Raw genomic sequence first — 23,028 nt, 5'->3', positions numbered from 1 at the left:
AGTTGCATGCGAATAGTTAGACCTCCCAAAAAAAAGACACTGTATTTGAGTTTGTGCTACGCTGCTATCATTTGGTGGTGCTGAGAACTCTGGCCCAATCCAGCCCTTGTTCATTTTTATAAGAGTCAGCCTGTCAGCATTTTCAGTTGACAGGCAGATGCGCCTATCGGTTAAAATTCCACCAGCGGCACTAAAAACCCGCTCTGACAAAACGCTAGCAGCAGGGCAGGCCAGGACCACCAAGGCGTAGAGAGCCAGTTCATGCCACGTGTCCAGCTTGGATACCCAATAATTATAAGGCACAGAGGAATCATGGTGGACGTTTGTACGGTCGGCAAGGTACTCCCTCAGCTTCTTCCGAAACTTCTCCTTCCTTGTGAGAGTCCTCCGCTCCTCAGGGCCTGTGCGATAAGGAGGTCTGAGAAAACTGTACCAGAACTTTGACAGAGTTCCACTGCCTCTGCTGGGTTGCATTTGTGTCTCTCGCCTATACTCCTTGGTTGTCCAGCAAACCGTGACCTCTGCCACCAGTGTTTTCCGATGGGAATTTTTTTAATAATTCCGCAACAAGGGCATTCTGGTACTGCCCCATTTTATTAGGCCTGTCCGGCAAGGGAATGAGAGACAGAAAGTTCTCCTTGTAGCTTGGGTCTAGAAGTGTCACCAACCAGTAATGACTGTCACCTAAAATTTGGACAATGCGAGATGTCACAGGAAAGGCATCATAACATAAACTCAGCCATGTGTGCCAGACTGCAAAGAGGCAAGACTTCCGTGTCCTCACCAAGAGGACGACTGACCATGCTCTCCTCCTGATTCTCCTCATCATGCTCTGCCTGCAATGCATCCTATTTAATTGTGAGGAGAGAGCGTTTCAGAAGACAGAGAAGTGGCATGGTGACGCTAATTATGTCATCATCGCCGCTCACCATCTTGGTGGACTCCTCAAAGTTTTGGAGTATGGTAGAGATGTCTGCCATCCATGTCCACTCCTGAGGTCTTATGTGTGGAGTCTGACCTGAATACCGACAGCCGTGTTGATGCTGGTAGTCAACAACTGTCAACAACTGCCCTCTTCTGCTCACAAATCCTTCCCAGCATCTGCAATGTAGAGTTCCAACGAGTGGGGACATCGCACACCAGTCGGTGACCTGGAAGCTGCAAATGCTGCTGAAGCATGGCAAGGGAGGATGAAGCTGTAGCTGACTTTCTAAAATGGGCACACACGCGGTGTACTTTGACAAGCATATGCGACTGATCTGGGTAGGTTTTGAGAAACTGCTGAACCACGAGGTTAAGCACATGGGCCAGGCATGGTACGTGTGTGAGCTTGCCTCGCTTTAGAGCCGCCACCAGATTCCGGCCATTGTCACACACGACTATGCCTGGCTGTACATTCAGCGGTGTCAGCCACAGATCTGCCTGCTCTTTCAGAGCTGTCCACAACTCTTCAGCGGTGTGCGGTTTGTCACCTAAGCATATTAGCTTCAGCACAACCTGTTGCCGCTTGGACGAGGCAGTGCTGCAGTGCCTCCACCTTCTGACTGATGTGATCATTTCGGAGATGGAGGCTGAAGAGGAGGAGAAGCAGTAGCTGTAAAATGTGGGGGCAACCCTGATTGAACCAGGGCCCACAATCCTCGGCGTCGGGATGACCACATGGGCCCGACATGGTACGTGTGTGAGCTCACCTCGCTTCAGAGCCGCCACCAGGTTCCGGCCATTGTCACACAAGACCATGCCTGGCTGTAGGTTCAGCGGTGTCAGCCACAAATCTGTCTGCTCTTTCAGAGCTGTCAACAACTCTTCAGCGGTGTGTGGCTTGTCACCTAAGCATATTAGCTTCAGCACAGCCTGTTGCCACTTGACCAAGGCAGTGCTGCAGTGCTTCCAGCTTCCGATTGATGTGGTCATTTCGGAGATGGAGGCTGAGGCGGTGCAGGAGCTGTAGAATGTAGGGACAACCCTGATTAAGCCAGTGCCCGTAATCCTCAGCGTCGGGAGGACGTGTTCAGTCCCAAAGTCCGACTGGGTCTCGACTTCCACTATATTAACCCAGTGTGCCGTCAGCGAGATGTACCGTCCCTGCCCACATGCACTTGTCTACGTGTCCTTTGTTAGGTGGACTTTCCCAGTAACTACGTTGTTGAGGGCAAGGCTAATGTTGTGGGACACGTGTTCGTGCTCGGCACACTGGGAGAAATAGTGGCAGCTGGGGACCGAGTACTGAGGGACAGTTGCCGCCATCAGGTTGCAGAAAGCTTCCGTCTCCATGAGCCTAAAAGGCAACATTTTGAGTGCAAGCAGTCTCGAAATGTGTGAATTTAAAGTGTGTATCCTGTGGGGCGTTGGCTGCATATTTGCACTTGCGTTCCAAGGACTGGGGTAGGGACAACTAAACTCTGCGCTGGGACAATGACGTGGACGTGCTTGCTGATGGTACTAGTTGAGAGTGTGCAAAGATACATGCAGGGCGGGAGGCATCTTCGCATGCACCATCGACAGAGGATTGGTGTGCACGCACAACAGCAGAAGAAGCAGTGGTGTCACCTGCAGGCACTGTTTCTGGACCCTGGGGTTCGGCACATTTAAGGGTTCCATGCTGGTGGTGGCCAGGCTGCTAGTTTTACTACCCCTGCTGATACTGTCCTGGCAGGTGGTGCAAATGGCCTTTTTGGGGTTATCTGCAGAGTCTTTAAAAAACAATCAGACTCGAGAAGACCTAACAGTTGTACTGGCAACTTCCTTCGTGTTGGCGTTACGAGGAACTCTTTCCCGCCTTGTGTGTGCGGCCACCACACTGCTTCTTCCTGCCTGTTGTGGTGCTACGCCTCCTTTCCCCTGTGTGCTGCTGTCCTTGCTCTGCATGTCCCCCTGCCAGGTTGGGTCAGTTACTATATCATCCACCACCTTGTCTTCCACTTCCGCTCCCAGGTCCTCCTCCTGACTTTCCGGCAATTTTATCTCATCATCATCATCCACCTCTTGCACATTTTAAATAGCAGGCCTTTAATTTACTAATACTATTCTTCACAGAGACCTAGTGTGAATAGCTTGACTGACACACTGCAACGAAATGCAAGGCAGAAATGGCTGATTTTGGAACACAGTTATATGTGTGATACGTCTGACAGAGAACCACAGTTTTAAATAGCAGGCCTGTAATTTACTAATACTATTCTTCACAGAGACCTAGTGTGAATAGCTTGACTGACACACAGCAACGAAATGGAAGGCAAAAATGGCTGATTTTGGAACACAGTTATATGTGATATACGTCTGACAGAGAACTACAGTTTTAAATAGTTTAGTAATACTATTTTTCGTAGAGACTTAGTGTCAATAGCTTGACCGACACACTGCAACAAAATGAAAATGTAAGCCAATATTTTCCACGTTCAGTTCAAATTTCTGGATTTTTATCGTTGTAATATGGAAAAGATCTGGCTTTATTCTGCAGTGCTAAAAAGCAAATTGAGTAGAAAAAATGTGTACTCTGGATTGCTTTTTAAGCAAATAATCAGGATTAAGATTAAAAAATTGTCCCTGGCCCCTGATATATGGGGCTATGTCTACAAATATATGTCAGAACAGCAGCAGCAGACAGAATGTTCAATGGACCCTCTTGTGCTGTATCATGCACTGCAGTCTGCTACATGCACTGCCTGCCTGCCTAACTCCTGCTATCACCTTCATCACTGAAAATATGCACCTGGATTGGTCCTCAGAAGGACTGTTAGTTCAGATGGATATACACACGTGGTCAAAATTGTTGGTACCCCTCGTTTAATGAAAGAAAAACCCACAATGGTCACAGAAATAACTTGAATCGGACAAAAGTAATAATAAGTTAAAAATCTATGAAAATGAACAAATGAAAGTCAGACATTGTTTTTCAACCCTGCTTCCACAGAATTTTAAAAAAATGAAACTCATGAAATAGGCCTGGACAGAAATGATGGTACCCCTGAAAATAATGTGACAAAAGGGACATGTTAAATCACGTTGTGTCCACTAATTAGCATCACAGGTGTCTACAATCTTGTAACCAGTCAGTGGGCCTGTATATAGGGCTACAGATACTCATTGTGCTGTTTGGTGACATGGTGTGTACCACACTCAACATGGACCAGAGGATGAAAAGGAAAGAGTTGTCTCAGGAGATTAGAAAGAAAATTATAGGCAAGCATGTTAAAGGTAAAGGTTATAAGACCATCTCCAAGCAGCTTGATGTTCCTGTGACTACAGTTGCACATATTATTCAGAAATTTAAGATCCATGGGACTGTAGCCAACCTCCCTGGACGTGGCCACGGGAGGAAAATTGATGACAAATCAAAGAGACGTATAATACGAATGGTAACAAAAGAGCCCAGGATAACTTCTAAAGAGGTTAAAGGTGAACTTCAAGCTCAAGGAACATCAGTGTCAGATCGCACTATCCATCGTTGTTTGATCCAAAGTGGACCTCATGAGAGACGAACAAGAAGAACACCATTGTTGAAAAAAAATCATAAAAAAGCCAGACTGGAATTTGCCAAACTACATGTTGACAAGCCACAAAACTTCTGGGAGAATGTCCTATGGACAGATGAGACAAAAATGGAAGTTTTTGGCAAGGCACATCAGCTCTATGTTCACAGATGGAAAAATGAAGCATATCAAGAAAAGAACACTGTCCCTTCTGTGAAACATGGAGGAGGCTCTGTTATGTTCTGGGGCTGCTTTGCTGCATCTGGCACAGGGTGTCTTGAATCTTTGCAGGGTACAAAGAAATCTCAAGACTATCAAGGGATTCTAGAGAGAAATGTGCTGCCCAGTGTCAGAAAGCTTGGTCTCCGTCGCAGGTCATTGGTCTTGCAACAGGATAATGACCCAAAACACACAGCTAAAAACACCTAAGAATGGCTAAGAGGAAAACATTGGACTATTCTGAAGTGGCTTCTATGAGCCCTGACCTAAATCCTAAGGAGCATCTTTGGAAAGAGCTGGAACATGCCATCTGGAAAAGGCAACCTTCAAGCACGAGACAACTGGAGCAGTTTGCTCATGAGGAGTGGGCCAAAATACCTGTCGAGAGGTGCAGAAGTCTCATTGACAGTTACAGGAATCGTTTGATTGCAGTGATTGCCTCAAAAGGTTGTTCAACATAATATTAAGTTAAGAGTATCCTAATTTCTGTCCAGGCCTATTTCATGAGTTTCATTTTTTTTTAAATTCTGTGGAAGCAGAAAAGCAATGTCTGACTTTCATTTGTTCATTTTCATAGATTTTTAAGTTATTATTACTTTTGTCAGATTCAAGTTATTTCTGTGACCATTGTGGGTTTTTCTTTCATTAAACGAGGGGTACCAACAATTTTGACCACGTGTGTATATATGTTGTGGAATGCCTTTTACTAACAGGACATTCAATGCACCCTCTTGTGCTGTATCATGCACTGCAGTCTGCCACATACACTGCCTGCCTAACTCCTGCTATCACCTTCACCACTGAAAATGTGCACCTGGATTCGTCCTCAGAAGGACTGTTAGTTCAGATGGATATATAAATATGCTGGGGAATACTTTTACTAACTCTAAACAAGCAAATGTCTCCCTAGCTCAGCAGCACCTCTCCCTACTCTGAATGATTCCGGGGTAGACTGTGACGAGCATGGCGGCGCCAGGTGTTATATAGACCTGATGATGCTATGCGGCCAGCCAATCACTGTAATGCCCACAACCAACATGGCTACGGCATTACAGTGCATGGCAGGCAATCCCTGCATATTCATTGGCTCTCTAAAGAGCGCCAAACATGCAGGATGGGGACCCGAGTTCCCACCCATGCAACCCGGAAATACTCGCCGAGCTCCGAGCTTGCCGAGCACCGTGATGCTCGGGCGACTACTGAGCAGTGGTGAGCACATTCGCTCATCACAAATTCCAACACATTTAAAAAAAAAAAATTCCTCTTACCTTCCCATGCTCCAACATCGTGCAGAATCCTCAATAGATGGCGGAGAGGCCGGCTGCTGACTTCGGCGTCCCAGCCACTGGCAGCGCATGATGTCACTGCCATGTACAGCTAGTGAGGGGCTCTCCGATGTCAGCTGCCTCCCTCTGATTTCGCTTGTATTGCAGTTCAGGCACCTGGCAAGTCTCTGAGCTGCCATACACTTCAGCTGAATGTGCGTCACACATCCATCTGGATTACGTGCACAGGCTCGATTGCAGTCGCTTCCTCTATGATCGCTGTTGTTACACCCCTGTATTTATCATCTATTTATCTCCTCTCTATCTTATTATTATTATTATTATTATTATTATTAACAGCCTTTTGCTCAATCTCGAGCCATGGCGACTTGATGGATGAACGATCTGTAGGAAGATCGATCTTGTGCAAGCCTAGATAGGTCCACCAGGGTCTTCTCTGCCTTTATTCAATGGTATATATCTTATTAATGGAGTGCTGCCCCTTTTATCTTTATCTATCTATCTATCTATCTATCTAATATCTATCTATCTCAAATCTGTTTATCTATATAACAAATATTTCTTATCCATGTATTTCTGTATTGTGAGGCAGTGACTGGGATCGTATATGAGGGACGTTATATATCCCCCAGAATGTGTACAGAGACCTATTAAACACACAGCTGCGGCTGCAATGCAGGAAGAGCGTTGACCTGGTCAGGCTACCTGGCTAAGGCAGATTAAGTAAAACCCGGCAGGGCCTTCATTTCTTGGAGGAGGTCACAGGAGGCAGTGGGGCGGCCTCCTCCCTCCGACCCGGGTTTTCCAGTGGCTCTTGCCACAGGTCCTTTAAAAACCCTGCACTAAGGATTAGTGTTGTTCAGTGTTGGGACCTGTTAGGAGCATAGCAGGAAAGCTCGGCGGGCCTGTGAGCAGCTGAACCCACGCCTGGGAAGGCTCTGCACCTGTCAGGCTCTGAGCGGCCGGGCGCGGCCGTTGCCCCCGGCTACCGTTGCTATGGACTTGTGTTAACCCGGCTGGGAACCGGAGGACTTTCTGTTTACCTGTAAGTGACGCGCCCCCTGGGCCTGTGCTGTGCAGGGGATACCCGGAGCCGGATCGCTGGTGGGATGCTGGGGGTTGTAGTCTCCGTGTGGCGGTGACCCGGTCCGTGCCCAGGGTGGTCAAACCAGTGGCAGTCTATTGGTGTTATAATAAGTGTCCGACTACGCCACCCGTGGATTGCGGTCAGTGGGGACCGCCGCTGCGCTGCAGACCGCTGAGGCTGGTGTTGTATGCGCAGCCAAGTATGGGATAACTCCCCACGGGAGAAGTATTGCCTCAGGGCAGCTAATGTGGATGATGGTGGTAATGGTGTGAGCGTCCCAGTACTAATGGTGCTGGTGTGGCGATGAAACACAGAGACGTGTGGTTGCAGTTTCCAATGCTTTACTCACAGTTCTTTACTGGTCCTAGTCACCTCGGTACTGGCGGTGACTGCCCAAGCCGTCCTGCGTCCACCAGGCAAGGGGCTCGACCAACTCCCAGGCAATTCCAGAGCGTGGCACAGGACTCCCTTCCTTTCCTTTCTCTGGCCATCCCCACCAGTGACCCACCTTTGTCCAGCTTCCTCGGGCCTTCTGTCGGCGAATCCTCTCTCCGGTTTCCCTGACCCTATGTGGTATGCTTTCCTGGTGGATGTAGTGAGGGGTCGCACCAAGATGTGGTCACAACCTCCGGTTTTGGCTGAGGATTAGTCGCCTCCACCAATTTGGGTTCCGGTACCCTGCTCTGCCAACCCTTCACCCTGTATCTCCTGGGCATATGGGGTTCCTTCTGTCCTCGTGTCTCTGGGCCTTTCTCTGTGTTCCTGTTCCTTGCTTCCTTTCTTACTGTCCTTTCTGTTCATTCTCCTTTCTCTCTCTCTCAGGCTCCAGCCTCCTGACAAGGCCTGCCTGCGGAGCAGAGCCCATGCAGGGGCTCTGCTTCCTGTCTTCTCCTCTCACTCTTAGCTTCTTCTCTGCACTGCACACTGTTCTAAGATGGTGCCCACCTTATATACCTCCTTCTAACACCTGAGCCCAGGTGACTAGCAACCAATGGGCTCCTGCCTATGCCCAGAGACCCACCCCTATCTGCTCCTACACCACTGGGTGTACTTTCCCCTCCCCACTCCAGTCAGGGACAGATGCTGTCGTGCCTGCACTTCTGTCTAGTGGGAGCACCGTTGAGCTGTCCCTCGGAAATGGGGTGTGTGTGGTGCATGCAGCTTACTGAGCCCTGGTCCACACTGCATCCTTACCCGGGAGTGGAATATCACACCTCTGGTTTGAGGTGCAATACCCCTGTAGCAGCCGAGCCCTCGGGGTGCTACATTCCCCCCTGGTAAATCACAGCACGTCCTCGGGCTGGAAGAGAACAAAACAATTTGAAAACATACAAATTTTTAGAATGCATTCGCATATAAGACATTTAACCAAAAACTCATCCCTTTATGGGAGGTACTCTTTTCTTTCCAATGTTACTGGTATAAACATTATAAGACTTTCTTCACACACACATAAAATACCATAAACTCTTTTAGCAGCATATGAAACTTTTTCAGTATAAGACATTCTTAAGTAAAACATTTCTTTTTTTTTTTTTTTTCAAAAAAACATTCTTGAGTTCTGGCCGTGGTGTGACTTGTGACCAGGTGTTCTTTCTTCTTAGGGGAATGGCTGCTCTCAGTCCCCAGCCAGATTAGGAAAAAGGGATGGCTGTTCTCAGTCCCCAGCCAGATAAGGGATATAGGGGGTAACTTCTACACAGTTCTATATCAGTCCCAACGGGGACCACACTCCACTCAGCAACAGTTTCTATACCCTTACGGGTAACTATATACAGTTCCATTTACCGTTTACTGGTAACGGTGTCCTCCTGATGCTCCTTCCTCGTACTCTTCAGACCCGTCTGGGCCCTCAAGGTAGTCCATGTCTGGGCGGTATCGCAGCTCCTCCTCTGTTAGACGGTGGGCATGGAGGGCATACATTCCCTTTGCGCCCTTGTGCAGCAGGCCTTGCGGCGGGGCCTGGAGAAGGCCGCTGTTGATGACGCCCGGGGTCAGAGGGTGCGACTTTGGGCCTGGGCGCGGGCTGGTGGTGGCAGTGCCCAGGGCTGGAGGGCTCGGCTGTGGGGCTTGTTGCGGGGTCTGGAGCAGGTCGGTGTCTGCAGCGCCCAGGATTGGCGGCTCCACCAGGGGGCCCAGGAGCAGGCTGACGCTGGCAGCGTCCGGGACAGGGAGACTCCTCTTACCTGCTCCCGCGACCGCTCCTGCATCACGCGTCTTCTCCTGGCGCTGGTCGGGGCCCGCGATGGCTGGGGCACTGCCGATGCTGGGCAGCTTAGTCTGCTGCCGGTCCGCCATCTTGCTCTCCGTTCCTGGTGTCCTCCTCCCCCCTGGTGGACCGTGGCCTACCTTGCGTTGATCTTCCTCCATAGGCCGCAGCTCCGCAGTCGATCGTTGGGGTTGAGGACCTTGCGTCGCGCTCCTGTGACGTCAGCGTCGCTCCCTCTCCCTTCCAGGACCTTACGCAGCGTCAGCGCGTGGGACGGAGCTTTGGATCTCGCGCGCTTTCGGCGTCCACGCCCCTCTTCTTCCCGTGCGGCGTCCCGAAGATGGCGTCCGATGGCGGGAAGCGGCCGCGGATGGCGGGAAGACGGCAGAAGACGGCGGGAAACGACCCAAGATGGCGTCCGATGGCGGGAAACGACCCAAGATGGCGTCCGATGGCGGGAAACGACTCCGGACGGCGGGAAACTTCTCTCAGGTAAGCGCAAAAGTCTTCTTTTTTTTTTTACAGGCACGCAATACCCGTTAGTGGCGGGCTGGTAACGATCCTGCCGACTACGCCAAAGTTGACGCGTCCCCTGGGCCTGTGCTGTGCAGGGGATACCCGGAGCCGGATCGCTGGTGGGATGCTGGGGGTTGTAGTCTCCGTGTGGCGGTGACCCAGTCCGTGCCCAGGGTGGTCAAACCAGTGGCAGTCTATTGGTGTTATAATAAGTGTCCAACTACGCCACCCGTGGATTGCGGTCAGTGGGGACCGCCGCTGCGCTGCAGACCGCTGAGGCTGGTGTTGTATGCGCAGCCAAGTATGGGATAACTCCCCACGGGAGAAGTATTGCCTCAGGGCAGCTAATGTGGATGATGGTGGTAATGGTGTGAGCGTCCCAGTACTAATGGTGCTGGTGCGGCGATGAAACACAGAGACGTGTGGTTGCAGTTTCCAATGCTTTACTCACAGTTCTTTACTGGTCCTAGTCACCTCGGTACCGGCGGTGACTGCCCAAGCCGTGCTGCGTCACCAGGCAAGGGGCTTGACCAACTCCCAGGCAATTCCAGAGCGTGGCACAGGACTCCCTTCCTTTCCTTTCTCTGGTCGTCCCCACCAGTGACCCACCTTTGTCCAGCTTCCTCGGGCCTTCTGTCGGCGAAACCTCTCTCCGGTTTCCCTGACCCTATGCGGTATGCTTTCCTGGTGGATGTAGTGAGGGGTCGCACCAAGATGTGGTGATGACCTCCGGTCTTTGGCTGAGGAATCTGTTGCCTCCACCAATTTGGGTTCCGGTACCCTGCTCTGCCAACCCTTCACCCTGTATCTCCTGGGCATATGGGGTTCCTTCTGTCCTCGTGTCTCTGGGCCTTTCTCTGTGTTCCTGTTCCTTGCTTCCTTTCTTACTGTCCTTTCTGTTCATTCTCCTTTCTCTCTCTCTCAGGCTCCAGCCTCCTGACAAGGCCTGCCTGCGGAACAGAGCCCATGCAGGGGCTCTGCTTCCTGTCTTCTCCTCTCACTCTTAGCTTCTTCTCTGCACTGCACACTGTTCTAAGATGGTGCCCACCTTATAAACCTCCTTCTAACACCCGAGCTCAGGTGACTAGCAACCAATGGGCTCCTGCCTATGCCCAGAGACCCACCCCTATCTGCTCCTACACCACTGGGTGTACTTTCCCCTCCCCACTCCAGACAGGGACAGATGCTGTCGTGCCTGCACTTCTGTCTAGTGGGAGCACCGTTGAGCTGTCCCTCGGAAATGGGGTGTGTGTGGTTCATGCAGCTTACTGAGTCTTGGTCCACACTCCATCCTTACCCGGGAGTGGAATATCACACCTCTGGTTTGAGGTGCAATACCACTGTAGCAGCCGAGCCCTCGGGGTGCTACATAAGTTTTGCTGAATAAAAGCTGCTTATGTTGGACTTGCTTGGGTCACTGCCTCAGTTACTGCACAGTGTGAACACCGCCGCCTTGCAGCATCTATTTATCTATCTGATTATCTATATCATATGTCCTATCTCTCATTACTGTCTGTCTAATATTTATATATATTTATCAGTTTTTATTTCTGTCTAAAGAAATATATCCTTAGAAATACTATCCTACTGGATCAGGGAAAGAAAAATCAGGAAAAAATAAAAGATTGGTGCAATTCAAGTTCTATAGAATTTATTAGGATCCATCACAACCTTTGCTTTGCTACATTGACATAACGGTAGCAGTTTTGGCTCTATTGATTGCAGATATCAGAGCTATATCCACCTGATATAAGGGGCGTACAATTTCCAACATTTGTACTCTGAGAGCCTTCAGCAGGAAGCAAGTAGATGGAAGGAGGGGCTAGTAGGAACCAAGACTTCTAGTCTCCCTTTTTTGGTGGACCATGCTATTGCAATTAACTGAATTGTGATTTTGAAGGTTTTTTTTTACGTTTAATGCAATATATGGTAACTTATGTACACATCCCACCCTACATGTATGCAGTCACTACATGGACTAGTCACCTGGTGTATTAATGAAATCATAAGGCTGAAATCATCGGCTACAGTCACCTGAGGTTTTAGGAGACTCCATATCTCACTCTTGTAATGAAAGTCACTTCAGTATTGGACTGGGGTCCTTGGACCCTACAGTGGAGATGGGGTTCTCTTCTGCTGTTGGGGCTTACATGGAAATAGAGGCGATCTTATCGATTACTATTACTCTTTCTGTCATTGGCCGGCGTCATCTTGTACTCAAATTCATTATGACAACAGGCATTACACATGTGACACATACACTAAAAGGAGAAAAGCATATATCTCCCATTATACATCCATAGACATTACTATGGAGTCGGCCCCTCTGTAGATGTAACAGCTCCCGCTCTTCTGGGAAGGATTTCTGCAAGACTTTGGAGGTGTTTGTAGGAATCTTTGGCCCTTTCATTCAGAAGAGCATTTGGGAGGTCAGACCCTTGTAAGAGTGAGCTGTGTGGACATTGACATTGCTGCTTTATAAGCCTCCGGCCACCAGAGGTCCCTGTTGCCTCTAAAAGAAAGGAACTTTTTGGTGAACTTGTTGGTGTGAGTCAGCAAAAAGAGGAGCTAGACAAGAGAGAGGAGAGAGATGGTGGAGCTGCACTCCAAGAGCTTGGTGTGTGCAGCATGCAGAGATCATGATAGAGCTATGCCTGAAGGAGAAGCTATTCCTGTGACTCTGGCCAGAGAGAAGGAGCTACCTTGAAGGGACAACCCTTATTGGATGCAGAGCTGGATTCCTCCCCCGGGCATCTGAGAGACGTGAAGGACCCTCTGCTAGCCTTACAGACTGAAACCACGCTCCTGTGACAAGTGCAGGACCCTCTCCTCAGACTCCAGCTTCATCAGAGAGCAGTTACCGGCTGGTAAGATCTGAGCTCAGATATCACCACAGGATCCTGTTGGTACATGCAAATAGCAGGAATAGTTTGGCGCCAAACACCAGTTCTCAAAGACATTGGTTGTAGGCAGGTCTTGGGCAAAGCTCAGTTAGAGACTCCCCCCTGTGGTGAGATGGTATATAGCTAGTATAACTGTATTGTAAACATAGAGATTGGTTAAGTTTGTTAACTCTTGCGCTACACCACTGTACAGACCGCCTTGTGCACCCATCCGTTTACATCATTCCTCTGGGTAACGCTCAGTAACTGCATTAGGCAGGACGACTGGGTAGACAAATTATAGTTCTGTTGTTAGTACATCCTGGGCCTGCCGGTTGTGTAGCGCAAGGGTCCTAGTTATATTGAGCTAGGTGTGTGTGAGATTAACTGCTGTTCCTTATTTTCATTGCCGGGGCAACCCAGTTCCAGTCTTTAGTAAAAAGGTGTTATCCCAACAAATTGACTCTAGTATCCTTTGTCCTTGGTCCACTGTGCTCTGTGAGAGACCCCCCTCGGTACTCGGTCTACAACTTGGCATAGTCTGCAGGACACAGCGTTGCCTTGGACAAGGACATGGAGGGAGACGACACCATAGCAACGGTTGCCCCGGCCGGGCTACTGAATCCACCTCCCGCTGTTTTAGCTTCGGCGGGATACCTCCTGGCTGGCGTGCTATTACAGCATTTGCCGAAGTATGACGGTAAAAATATGTTGTTGCAAGATTGGACAGAAAGGGTGCAGAGTGTGCAATTTGATCCCGAGGTTGAGAGCAGAGATAGCATTGAATGCACTAGAGGGTGACGCCAGGCGGACATTAATGGTCAGGCCTGAGTCTGAACGAGACACCTTAGATAAGATACTTTCACTGCTGGAGGGAACCCATGGGTATAGGGGTGTCACAGTGACGCATCTGCGAAGTTCTTTTTTTAATCGGCCGCAGCGTGAGGGCGAGACTCTAATGCAATACTCCAATGCTTTGCAAGAAACGCTGAATGAAATTCAACGGCGGGACCCTAAAGCCATGGGAGCTTTCCTGGAAGTGGACAGGCTGTTGCGGGATCAGTTAGTTTCTGGGTTAGCCAATAAATTCTTACAGGACAAGTTACGGGAGATGACCCGGACGACGGCCGATATGACCTTCTACCAGATCTACCTCGCCGCAATAGAAAGAGAAGAAGAGTCCATGCCCGTGACCGAGAAAGTTGTAAGTAGCGCACTGGTAACGCAAGGCCGGACAGGATCCGAAGACCCGGATAACTTGAAGGATGTGGTGCAGGCTCTGCGCACAGAATTGAAGGATCTTCGACTAGAGGTGTCCCAGATGAGGGCGAGATCTGTGTGACCCAAGGGACGACCCCACCCTCGCGAGCTCCTCCGTCAGCCCCGACTTGGCTGCGGAGGCGGAACCAGGGGAGCGCTTCTGGTATTCAAAGATTCAGGGGGCCCCTCTGTTGGAGTTGTCAACAATATGGTCATCTTGCCAGAGACTGCGATGCCAGGACCGACTCAGATGTGGTGGCTCTAGTGTTAAACTACAAACTGCTGAAGTAGCTGGGCGTCCTGCAGCGGCCCCCAATCAACCAAGCCCTTCATGTGGAGAATGTGACTTGTATTCCTGCAGTCCAGTGCTAGAGGCTGATTTTGAAGGACAGAAGGTAAGGTGTCTTGTGGACACTGGGTCTGAATGCACCATCATGCCCCTTGAGGTCTTTGAGAATTGTTTCGGTCATATGATGGAGCCTTAAGACGGCAGCGTTATTCGACTTACAGCAGCCAACAATGGACAATTGCTTATTGCTTGTGAAGGGAATTGTGTGGATGAGAGTGATGCTATGCGGCCAAGACATCAGTACAAAAGGAGTGGTCCTGGTCGATCATCCCCCTACGCGAGGAATGGACGTAACCTTGGGGATGAACGTATTACGAGATCTGGATCACCGTCTGTTTGATAAGGAAGGACAACGATACTGGCAATGCGCTACTGCTCACCGGCCAACCCAGAGGGTCCTTCAGCGGATGGTGAGAAGTTGTGGCTTTCAGAGAAGTGCCCCGTCTGGCCGACCGGTAGGTCTCATCAGGGTTCCCTTCCGTGCACTGGTGGTGATCGCACCGAACAGAGAACAACTTCTGATGTTGCCTGTAGGAACCTCTTGTAGGCTGAAAGGTCTGGAAGTACTGATTGAGCCAATGTTTGACGAGTCGTCCCAGGCGAAGCCTTTGGTCGCCCGTGCACTAGCGACAGTGAGAGATGACTGCGTGCCTGTCCATTTCATTAACGTGCTGGACAGGGAAGTTACTATACCCGGGAGTACATTACTGGCAGAAGTCTATGTGCCTGACAGAGAGATACTCAGAAGAACAGGGTTTGAACTCTGGCCTGATAGGAGGTCCACCTGGACTTATGCTGTTGAGTTGACCAGGAAGGAAGACCCGACTGCTGAGTGGAACGGCTGAATCATGATGGATCGGATGGGAGTGGATAGGAGGACCCTGACTCTTGCTCAACAGAGGCTCCTGGAAGAGACCCTATGGGAATTCCAGGAGGCCTTCTCCCGCCATGGCGAAGATTTTGGGTGTTCCTCTACCATCAAGCATGGCATTCCAACCGGGGTCACGCCCCCAATTCCGGAACGTTGTCGACAGATCCTTCCGAAGATGTATCAAGAAGTAAAGAACATGGTAGCCAACATGCTGCAGAATGAGGTCATACGAGAGAGCCAAAGTCCATAGGCAGCGCTCGTGGTCTTAGTACTTAAAAAGGATGGGTCCATTCGATTCAGTGTCGACTATAGAAAACTGAAAGCTCACACTGAACGGGATGCCTACCCTCTTCCCCGGATTGAAGAATCACTATCTGCACTGGGTCGAGCTAAGTACTTCTCAACCCTCGACTTGGCCAGCGGATGCTAACAAGTCCTGGTGGCTGAGAAAGACAAGACAAAGACGGCGTTCATCCTACCTATGGGACTCTATGAATTTAACAGGATGCCGTTTGGTTTCTCCAATGTGCCGGGAACCTTTCAGCAACTAATGGAACATTGCTTGGGCGACCTCAACTTTCAGTCAGTGTTGGTCTATCTGGACGACGTGGTGGTGTTTGGGACATCGTTTGAGGATCATCTTCAGAATCTTCGGCAGGTCCTTCAGCAACTTTATGACCATGGGTTGAAGATAAAGCCTCAAAAATGTCAGTTGTTTGAAGACCGTATCGAATACCTGGGTCATATCGTGACTCCCGAAGGAGTACGACCAGCTGTCAGTAAAGGTTGAGGCTGTCCAGAAGTGGCCTCAGCCGAGGACATTGGGAAAGGTGAGAGCCTTTTTGGGACTAGTGGGATACTACCGACAGTTCATCCCCAAGTTCGCCATTATGGTTGGGCCCTTGAATGAACTCCTGAGAGGCACAACGCGAGAACCCAAGAATTGCCCCATTCAGTGGAATTCTCGGCAACAGAAGACCTTTGAGGAAAGGAAAGCCGCCCTAACCAGCATATCGATCTTGGCCTACGCCCGATTTGATGCTCCGTTCCTGCTCTATACCAATGGGAGCCTGCATGGTTTGGGAGCAGTGTTGTCGTAGGTTCAAGATGGCCGGGAGAGAATGATTGCATGTGGAAGCCGTTCCCTAAGAGAGACAGAGCATAACCCCGCGAATTATAGCTCTTTCAGGCTAGAACTGCTGGTTTTGATTTGGGCGATGACTGAACGATTTGCGGAGTACTTGATGGGGGCTGAAGTGATGGTCATGATGTATAATAATCCACTGGCCCACCTGGAGAATGCCAAACTGGGGCCACTGGAGCAAAGGTGGATGGCACGGCTGACTAAGTTCAACTACAACATCAAGTTCTGGTCAAGAAGGGAAAATGGAAACGCAGACGCACTCGAGTTCCGATAGAGCCAATAGCAGGGAATATCGATGATGAACTGGAGGACACCGAGATGCCCCAACTGGTCCGATTTCCCCCCTTCTGGAACGTGGTACATTCAAGTGGGGTGGCCTCCGGAATGCCTACAGTGCTCGGGAAAACTACTGCAGATTGCGAGCGTGCCCATGATGAGAACAGAGATATAAGATGCGTGAAACGCTGGGTCAAAGCGAATATATGACCCAGGCCAGAGGAGAGAAAGAGATTGTCCCTGGAAGGTGAAAAACTGCTGCATCAATGGGATAAGTTGAAGATGGTGCAAGGTCTCTTATGTCGTCAGATTTACCTACCCTCAGAGTTGCAGCACCGTCAACAGGCGGTGGTTCTCATGGCGTTGGGTTCAGTTGCCGCTCGAGAGGCCCATGAGAGAGGGGCTCATTTCAGGAGCAAGAATACGTACAAGTGGCTACAGAGAATGGTATATTGCCCAGACCTAGAGAAGATGGTAGTTGAGGCGTGTCGAAAATGCCGAGCATGTGGGCTGAGCAAAAGTCTGGAAGAGTGAGCTCCCGTTCAGACCATCTGTACATCCGCTCCGTTAGAGTTACTCATGATAGACTATGTACAAATAGGGTACTCCAGTTTTGGACACTCGTATTGTTTAGTGATGACGGATCATTTCACTAAATACGCAGTGGCGGTACGTACCAGAGACCTGACCGCAGAATCAGCCGCCGAGGCAGTATGTCGCCACTTCATCCAGGTGTTCGGGTGTCCCCGGCGGATTCATTTAGATCAGGGAGCGTGCTTCCAGGGCACCTTAATGAAAGAACTTTATCGCCTTTATGGTATTGAACAATCAAGGACGACTCCCTATCATCCGCAGGGCAATGGAGCATGTGAACGTTTTAACCGCACCCTCCTGCAAATGCTGCGGACCCTGGGGAATGATCAAAAAGAGCGCTGGCCTGAGTACTTATCAGAATTGATGTGGGTCTATAACAATCGGGTCCACAACACGACAGGGTACTCGCCCTACATGCTGATGTTCGGGAGGACAGGCAGGGAGATTGAAAATCTACACATGCCTGATCCCATGGCAGATCCTCCTCGGTCTACTACCGCCTTGGCCCAGGAGCATCGGCGGCACCTGAGAATGGTACACAAGGTGGTAGGTGAGTGGTTCAGACAGGTGACCCATCATGACCCGAGACGGGTACAGCAGGAGGTGTTTGCCCCAGGGAAAAGAGTGCTGGTTCGAGTAAAACAATGGTCTGGAAAGTTAGATGATCGGTGGGAGGCAGTGCCATATGTGGTAAAAAGTAGAGTAGGCATCGATATCCCTGTGTATGAGGTGAAACCCATGGGAACTGGGGGGTCTACGAGAAATCTCCATCGCAACATGTTGTGACGGTGTCATTTTGGGGGACCGACTACTGCGGCTGCGACTCCTGAACCTGAGCAGAGGGAGGTGGGCCCTCTCATGGATGCTGATGGGTGGGTCGCATCCACTCCCTTGCAAATGGGGGGCCCTGCTGTTGTAATAATGCCCTCCAGAGAGACTGTTTCTCAAACTATGGTTCCCCCAGAGACAACATGCAAGAAGAGATGACTACCCCTGCTCAAATTGGGACTGCCCCCAGCATTAGTGCACCAGGGGAGTTGGCAGCCCCAGTCCTGTGTAGGACCATTCAGACTACCGCGGGTATTCCCCCACAATGCTGTGCGCAAAACGACTTCATCTGGGAAGGTGTGTCGAGGACGCCAACCTCTAGTGGGATGGCATGTAAGAGTGAGCTGTGTGGACATTGCTGCTTTATCAGCCTCCGGCCACCAGAGGTCCCTGTTGCCTCTAAAAGAAAGGAACTTTTTGGTGAACTTGTTGGTGTGAATCAGCAAAAAGAGGAGCTAGAGAAGAGAGAGGAGAGAGATGGTGGAGCTGCACTCCAAGAGCTTTGTGTGTGCAGCATGCAGAGATCATGATAGAGCTTTGCCTGAAGGAGAAGCTTTTCCTGTGACTCTGGCCAGAGAGAAGGAGCTACCTTGAAGGGACAACCATTATTGGATGCAGAGCTGGATTCCTCCCCCGGGCATCTGAGAGACGCGAAGGACCCTCTCCTCAGACTCCAGCTTCATAAGAGAGCAGTTACCGGCTGGTAAGATCTGAGCTCAGATATCACCACAGGATCCTGTTGGTACATCCAAATAGCAGGAATAGTTTGGCGCCAAACAACAGTTCTCAAAGACATTGGTTGTAGGCAGGTCTTGGGCAAATCTTAGTTAGAGACTCCTCCTTGTGTTTAGATGGTGTATAGTTAGTATAACTGTATTGTAAACATAGAGATTGGTTAAGTTTGTTAACTCTTGGGCTACACTACTGTACGGGCTGCCTTGTGCACCCATCCGTTTACATCATTCCTCTGGGTAACGCTCGGTTACTGCATTAGGAACCACTGGCTAGACAAATTATAGTTCTGTTGTTAGTACATCCTGGGCCTGCCGGTTGTGTAGCGCATGGGTCCTAGCTATATTCAGCTAGGCGTGTGTGAGATTTATTGTTGTTCCTTATTTGCATTGCCGGGGCAACCCAGTTCCAGTCTTTAGTAAATAAGTGGTTACCCCAACAAATTGACTCTAGTATCCTTTGTCCTCGGTCTGCTGTGCTTTGTGAGAGACCCCCCTCAGTACTCGGTCTACACCCTGGTGTTGGGGAGAGGCCGGGCTCACAATCTCTGATTTAGTCCATCACAAAGGTGTTATATGGGGCTGAAGTCCATTCTTTGTGTCATGTTTTTCCACCATACTAACCCAACCATGTCTGTATGCACAGGGCACAGTCATGGGGAACAGAAAAGGCCGTCCCAAGATCCGTCCATCAGATGTCAGATAGAGAAGTGTGATCCATCACTCCAGAGTCCAGTGGTGGCGGCTTTACACCACTCCATCCGAGCATGCAGCTACTCGGCCATGAAGCTCCCGGCAGAGGCGCAGTGTATCTGCTGATGTTAGGACGTCTGGTCTCTGCAGAGCGTTGGTGACTTTTCTGCTCTCTGCTCTTCAGCTGTCGGCCCCCCTCTCTGCAATGTTATGGGGTCTCCACTACATGGCTGAGTTGCTGTGGTTTCCTCCACTTCTCAATATTATCACTCACAGGTGATGGGGGAAGATTCAGGAGGAAGAAATGTCATGAACAGACTTGTCACCCCGGTGGCTCCTATAACAGGACCGCGCTGGTGTCAGTGAGCTCTGCACCACCGGCCTTTCTGTCACATGTTAGTAAAGGCAGATGGTACTGAGGGAGCTAGAAGTTATACATCAGGGATGAGGGGTCTGATGTTATAGACAGGGGGCGATGGGGCCAGATGATAAATACCGGGGTAGAGGGGCCGGATGTTATACACTAGGGGAAAGGGAACAGATGTTGTACACGGGGGGAAAGGGTACAGATGTTATACACCGGGGTTTGAGGGGCAAGATGATATATACAGCAGTAAAGAGGGGCAGGATGTTATACATGAATGCTCAAGAAGACCACCAGCCATATATGCTCATGATGACCACAATCAATGTATGCTCATGATGACCACAATAAATGTATGCTCATGATGACCACAATCAATGTATGCACTTGATGACCACCTGCAATGTATTCTCTTGATGACCACCTGCAATGTATTCTCTTGATGACTACCAGCAATGTATGCTCATTATGACCACCAGCAATGTATGTTCATGGTAACCACCAGCAATGTATGCTCATGATGACCACACGCAAGTACACTCTTGATGACCACCAGCGATGTATGCTCATGGTGACCACAAGCGATGTATGCTCATGGTGACCACCAGCCACATATGTTGAGCATAGCATTGTATTTAATCTTGGAGAGCCCTCCCCAATAATAGATAAAGGTTTAAGTGAGGAATTTGCTGTGGACTCCAACAGAAAAGGCTGCAGAAGATGACTTTACCAAAAAAAATTGGAGACAAAATGACTGTAGAACAGCCTTGTGTAACTATTCATCATTGTATTCCATTGTTGTAACACTGGAGCCTTATAAGATTTTAAGAGGATCATAACATAATGTGGTTTCTAATGCAGGGATCCCCCAAGATCAGTAATACACAAATGTACTCATCTTCAGGCAAATTATGAAGGTTGTGAATCAGGCTTCCACCTTTATTAACTCAGAAATTCCTCAGGGTAATCAAAGTACTAACCCATACAACCTCAGTAAGGTGATGCATTCCATCTTTTTATCCCAGCATGTCAATGTGGTGGTGATGCTGCCACTGGTTTTCACAGCACTTGATATCCATCACAATGGCAAATGCAATATTCAGCTTTTTATTCTAGTACATTCATCACTATAACTAAATGGCAACTTTTCCATTCTACAAATAACTGAACTCTGCTTTCGGCAGTATGTTAGCTGTTTCTCTCTCTTGTAATGCAATCCAAGTGAGGCGAACTCTTGGTGTAAGGTCACATACACATGACACTATTAAAATTGTATCATAAGAAAAAAGCGGAAGGCAGACTTTATACTTCAAATTTCCATCCGTGTTTCATCTTTTTTAACTGATCAATTGCTTGGAGTCAATGGATAGAAAAAAAGTTCTGGCAGTGGTACATGCTTCAGTTTTTAAAAACGGATGAGAAAAAACGGATGCAACACAAAAGAAAAATGGATGAAAGATGAGAGAAAAATTATTCCTTTTGTACGAATCTAAAAATGGATATGAATATGTGAATGTAGTGTTATACAAGCTCTTAGTCTACTGTCCAGACCCAAAAGACACAACATACTGTACATACCTTTATTTATTGCACAGTGCTTGGCACAGAATGTCCTTCCCGGGACTGGGAGAATAGTGGAAAAAGTTCACTAACTTCTTAATTATTTTCTCCAGCTGGCTCCTAATGAGCTTAATTAGCCAATTCAAAAAATGGATGGATGGAGTCCGAGTCCTCCGCCTTTTTCCCCCCCAAATACAATTATTACGTTCTACTCCGGGTTTTAGGCTAAGCTCAAGACTCAAAGGACCAATTTTGTCAGACCTCAGCCATGCTGAGCTTGTGTAAAAACTTATGATAGATCCAAGAGGATTCCTATGGCATTACTAAACACTGAGGTAAATGCTGTATGGTGGTCAGCTTTGGAGACAGTTGAAGGAGAACTCACCCTTCAAGCCCTATAGAAAGATCTTAAAGAATTTGAGAGGGTATTGAAGGCTCAATATTTTGTCCAAGGTTGTGCATAGAAGACGGGCTTCCCATTATGATGTCAGGTTTTTCCAACTGTGACAGACTCGTTTTGTATTCATGCCCCCCTACATATTCTTTCCATTGCCCTTAGGCCAATTATTCATCACCAAAGTCCTGCACAGGATTTGCCACCCAATAATCATGAAGATGGAACAAACATTGTTTAATACTTCATGTCTTTTCCATCACTCTTTGGGCAACTTGTCACTCCAGAAAGTAATCCTGCTCAGGGTTTCGCCAACCAATAGCAAAGAAGATGAGTCCAACCATGGCATACCCTTCTTTAACCAAGAACTTCTGTATAGTTCTCTCACCACACCTTTTCTATGACCTTTGATCCAATTCAGCCAAGATGAAAATCCTGCAGAGGGGTTTGCCACCCAATGTTTAAGAAGATAGGACTAACTATGGCTCGCCCCTTTGTTTCAAAGGACTTGTGTTTGATTCCCCATCCACACCAATTCTGTGATCTTTGAGCCAGATTCTTCAGTCCACTGTAAAATAATACTCAGGGTTTCGCCACCCAATAGCAAAGGAGACTCCTCTTACTTTAGACATTTGCACTTGTTGACCCCCTCCCTCACCATATGCCAATTCCATAGCCCTTGTGACAATTTTCCAACCCAGTGAGAAGTCCTTCTCAAGGTTTTGCCACCTGTTTCACCACCTGATAGCAAAGAAGATATGGCTCATCGCCATTTGTACAAGTTTGTTTACCCCATCCACACCCATTTTCATAACCTTTTGGTCAATTCTATACCACAGTGAGGAGTTTCGCCCAGGATTTACTCCCCAATGACAAAATAGATTGAACCAAACATGACTTTCTCCACTTTCCTCAAGGTTCCTTAGCAGCTGAACGAACTGCCACTATGGTATGCCCTTGCCAACACTTTGGTGGAACAGTTCGCAGGCATCCAGCTTAGGGACCATTTTAGGCAATAAATAAAAGTATCTTATTTTAAGTATTTAGCATTACATTAGTAACATTTTATTTTACCGGACGGGTCCGTCTGTTTCTAAAGTCCTCTCTGTGCTGTCAACACAAATCTTGTTACGTTGCCAGGTAAGACACGGTCGATACAATAATGCCGCCTGTGTTCTACGACATTGCAAGTGCTGTTCATAAGAACAAGAGCACAGACAGATTATCAGTGAAAAGATCTGTCTATTTTTCAATCCCAAATGCTTAGAACCCGCATAGAGTGCCAAAGCAAAT

This window comes from Phyllobates terribilis, unplaced genomic scaffold, assembly GCF_046119375.1.
Source record: "Phyllobates terribilis strain yellow unplaced genomic scaffold, ASM4611937v1 Scaffold_3__8_contigs__length_932513732, whole genome shotgun sequence".
In the NCBI taxonomy this organism is placed as follows: domain Eukaryota; kingdom Metazoa; phylum Chordata; class Amphibia; order Anura; family Dendrobatidae; genus Phyllobates; species Phyllobates terribilis.
This window is presented reverse-complemented; position numbering follows the sequence as displayed.